This window comes from Drosophila eugracilis, unplaced genomic scaffold (assembly GCF_018153835.1).
Source record: "Drosophila eugracilis isolate 14026-0451.02 unplaced genomic scaffold, ASM1815383v1 contig_367, whole genome shotgun sequence".
In the NCBI taxonomy this organism is placed as follows: Eukaryota; Metazoa; Arthropoda; class Insecta; order Diptera; family Drosophilidae; genus Drosophila; species Drosophila eugracilis.
Window position 1 is genome coordinate 4,706,688 of NW_024573224.1, and position 4,518 is coordinate 4,711,205.

A 4,518-nucleotide genomic window follows, 5' to 3' on the forward strand; every position below is an offset into this window, starting at 1 on the left:
AAATATGTTGCATACTTGCAGAAGGTACGAGCTGGAAGTACGGGTACGGGTTCAAAGCCAGTGTTAAGTGGATCAACTGCACCAAATCTTTCAGGTAGTGTAGCAAGCATATTCACTAATAACCCAATATCCCTTTTTTCCGGGGACTGGGCAACCTGAAAAGGGACAACTATCAGCTTTTAAGCAGACATTAGTGAGTGTGAAGCGATTAACTTAGTCTATCGACGCTAGTTTTAATGTTAGTTGAGTGCTTTGTTCTGTGATACGGAATTGGGACATTCTAGCCTTTACCTGTGCATATTTTAATTAAAGCACAAAAGGCCACAAAACAAAGGGCTATTAGGGCGGCGACGACGGAGAGGAAATCCCTTTTCGGCATGAGCCGGCAAATAAATGAAATATTTATTAACAACCATCCGACATTCTTAGCATTTTTGCGAGCGTAAGTGAAAACCGAAAAGAAAAATAAAAGCCAAAACAAAACCATAAATGAATTCAATTACATTAAGTTTTTCTTTCTTATTTTGGTTCAGTGTTCAGTGTTCAGTGCTCAGGGATTCACAACGCTGTGTTTCCTGCTCTTTGCTCTCAACTGCTACCAAGCGACCAGCTCTCAGCTGACCCTCGCCCCCTAGCTAAAAGGGTATCGAAATCTCAGCGTATATTATGCTTTAATTCAATTCCCCACTCGATAAAGCAAGCCATAAAAACCAGGGAAAGAGACCAGACAAAAAAGAAAAGAAATAAATAAAAAGCAAAAACAAAAGCACGGAGTATCAACATCCGAAATAAAAGCGCAAAATAAACAAGAGACGAAAATTCAACGTACACAGACAGCAATTTAAACAATGTCAATACGGTTCAAGTGGATTTTTACCTTAACCACTTCACTAGCTTCAAGCAAAGGCAACTGTGGACATCCGCCGCCCACTTTTTGCTTGCTGTTTCCACCGACTTTTCCCTTCTTTCCACTTTACAGAAATGCTGCAATAAAAGAAAATTGTTAAGCCTAAGGCCATCATCAAATAATGATGAATATTGTGCAGGATCTTTTTACTTTCGGCTCAAACAAGGCGGCACCTCAAAGTTTTATGGGTCAGACAGCGGATCCGAACTGCCGGCAAATTTCAATTGATTGCTGCAATTTTTAAGCAGCTGCGAAGACATCATCACGTGATTTTTATGAAGCGAAGGGTGAAACTATTTAATAGTCTGGTAAAAGGTTTGAAAAGTGTTTTTTTATTGAAAAATATTTGGAAATTTGAAATCTAAAACCAAAGTTGCACAGCAATTTACCTACTTTTGGGTCATATCTAAACAATTTTATTATAATGCCTAGTATCAATTCAGCCTTAAGTAAACTTTCAATCTATACAAGAAGTTCCTAACAAGTTCACTCAATAACTTTTTGAATGGTTTTTCCTTTGGAAAATCAGTTCAATATGATCCAGCATTTACCGCAACTTGAATAGTTTTAGTTCATTGATAACTGGCACCACCAATATTTACTGCGAAAGCACGTAGCTCAGGCTTAAGGCTGACCACCGGTAATAAGTTTTATTTGTGCAGGCTGCTCGGAGTTGCTCATTAAAATATGAAGGCATTGTCTTCGGTCCTGGGATGAACTTACATACAGTGGAAAAAATTATAATCATTATGAAATACAGAAAGACTTGGGAAAGGATTTCTTTTGCGTATTAAGATGGGGAATTACTGATGGGAATATATTCAGTGAAATAATATTTTAATATGTTTCCAAGTTGTCCCTCTATTATATTTATGTAATATACGTGTCCTTAATTGCTTCCAGTGTGCTCTGAATACACACCTTGAGCCACCGGGATTATCTGCATGAACCAGGTGACCTTAGCCGTGACTCGCTACTGATATCGATGGAGGTGGCCTTAAATGCAATATTTCGCATTAAAGGCAACCGCCGAGCCGAAAGTGGATCAACCTTAGAGCAGCTGAGGGCAGAGGATGCGGATGTGGATGGATGTCTAGGACAACAACTTGTCCTGGCTGCTGCGGTAGCCGATGCTGCACTATTGGTCATCGAGGGCGTTAACCGAAAATCGATGGTGGCGTGCAAATGGAAGGGATGATGTGGTTGGCGTCTGCCGGTGGAAGTTGTGTACCACGGTGCTCTTTGCATCATATCGCATTGCGGGTAAGATACTGCGCCCTGTTAGCCGAAGATGTAATTGAATTTGCAGCATGGCCTCCACGGTTCCAGTTCGGTTCGGACCGGTCATTGTTACTCACTCGCTCTCGATCGGCGTAGTGCTGCCTGCAGGCGTACCGGTGGGCGGCAAACGGACCACCAGTTCCGCCCATTTCTGGTTTCCACTTTCCGCCCTCGGATCGTTGGCCTCGTTGTCCATATTACAGGTCGTCAATCAGCGCGGGTTGCATCTGCTTTTGGCCAACTTTGGGTGTGTATGAGGAAGTATATGTGTGAGCAGGGTCAGTAACAATAGACCTCACATTAAACACTCAACTGCGAAAATGAAATACATGGGGTTCCTTAGGTGCAGTATCACTGAAAATGTTTAATCGCCAAGTGATGAGTTCATGCATCTTTGCCTCAGGGAAAGTGCTATTAAAATCGATTTAAGATATACATCCATTTAACTTAACGAGTACCTAATCAAATCCAATAAACAGTTTGCGATCTCAGTTTAAAGTTTTACTCATTATTTGCACACTATTTATAACTTTAAAATATTTATTAAAATAAATATTTGTTCATTTTAACAATAATATTTTGCAGTGAGCATATAAATTCTGCTCCCTCACTGTCTTGATTATTAGTTAGAGGCTCCCTGGGCCTGACATTTATGGACCATAAGGGACCCAGGACTATAAACAGATGGTTGGTTGAGGAGGCGTCATTGGTTTCCTATTTCGCTATCGGTAGCCATCAGTACAACAATTTGCAATGCGATTTTATTAATAAATCCTGTGTATACTGTCATAAAAGCGATTTCAATTAGACTTAAATTTCATCTATAAATGCTTGATAAGCATTGCCTTTTTCAGACCGAGAAGGTTGGCCAAAACTCTTCGCTCCGCACTGATCTGTGAAACATATGCTGTTGTCTGGATGATACTTAGCCATCTTCGAACCTTCATTTAACTTACGCTAGCTGGTGCTCAACGTTTGGCAGGCCACTTATTGCCGTATGCTGATATACCTGGCCATCTTTTCCATGAGAGGGCGTGGCATGGCCAACGGTATCATCAAACATAAAATAAACAGCCATAATGGAGCATCTTAAATGCAACTTATTTTATAGTTAAACATTTAATTAACACCCCCTTCTTCGGCCGCTTTCCATCATCATCGTCTTGCCGCCCGCCCGCTTTCCCACTTCACTAACTTTTGGTGCTTCCACTCGACTCGACTTGCCTTGAGTTTTCGTTTCACCGTTTCAGAGGAGCAGAAAGCAGAAACTAAATGAAATATCTAACACTATAGCTCTGCCACCGCAAAGCATGCCACACAATTGGCTAGAAAGTGTACCTTCTGTCTGTACAGATGGAGCGACCCCTCCTTCCTACACTTTTTCCCACATAGCATTTTTCATGCCCTTGTCCCAGCCCTTGCCATATTACACCAATTCCTTGTCTGTGCACCAGACTAGCCATTTTGTGCTTCCATTCTCCAAGCCATTTTTCGCCTCGCTCTCGAAAAAAAAATTTTGTTTTTTATTTTGCCACAGCAAGACCTTTCTATGCCAAATGTAAAGATTTAATGTTTCCTACATTCTGTTTTTCTGCTGTTTGCTTTGTCAACATCACGATGATGAGCAGTCAATGCAGCCAGAAGCCATGGGATTTGTCTGCCAAGAGTGCTGAGAACAGGCATAAGCAGACTATTGAGATAATGAAAAACAAACAAAATAAAATTACAAAAATTCACTAAACAAGTTACAAATTGCACATTAAAAATATTTTAAAAGTATTATAAATGGTAATACAAAATAAGGTTGCTTCAAGCTCATCATAACCAAAATGTCTTGTTGGTGAAAGTGTATGTGGTTATCTTAGAGCATTCAACGGTCCTTTCTGCTTGGTTGTTCCTCATCAATGCGCTTCTTCATGGTCCTGGGCACTTAGTCGGTTGTGCTGATCTTGGGGGCATTATATTCAAATCATGGGGTTAATCAGCTAGACAGGCTCTGCACCAAATCCACTGACAGGCGGGAAAACTAACAGAGATGGACGGACTATATGTCCAGTTAGTCAGTCCCAGTTAGCTAATCCGTCAGTTGGATGTTTTGCCTTACCAAATTGTGCATAAAATGCAGCATCAAAGCCTTGCGTTTTGATGCAGGACCACGCGCCATATGATTGATAATTCCTCGAGCGGATTTGCTTTGTTCGCCGATGGGCAGGTATTTGCACGTGAGCCGTGCTACTGGCCTACGCCCTCGGATATTATAATGGCCTAAGTCACCACCCACACACACACACGCACATATGAAGCTCATTAATTGGGTGCTGAAAAGACGC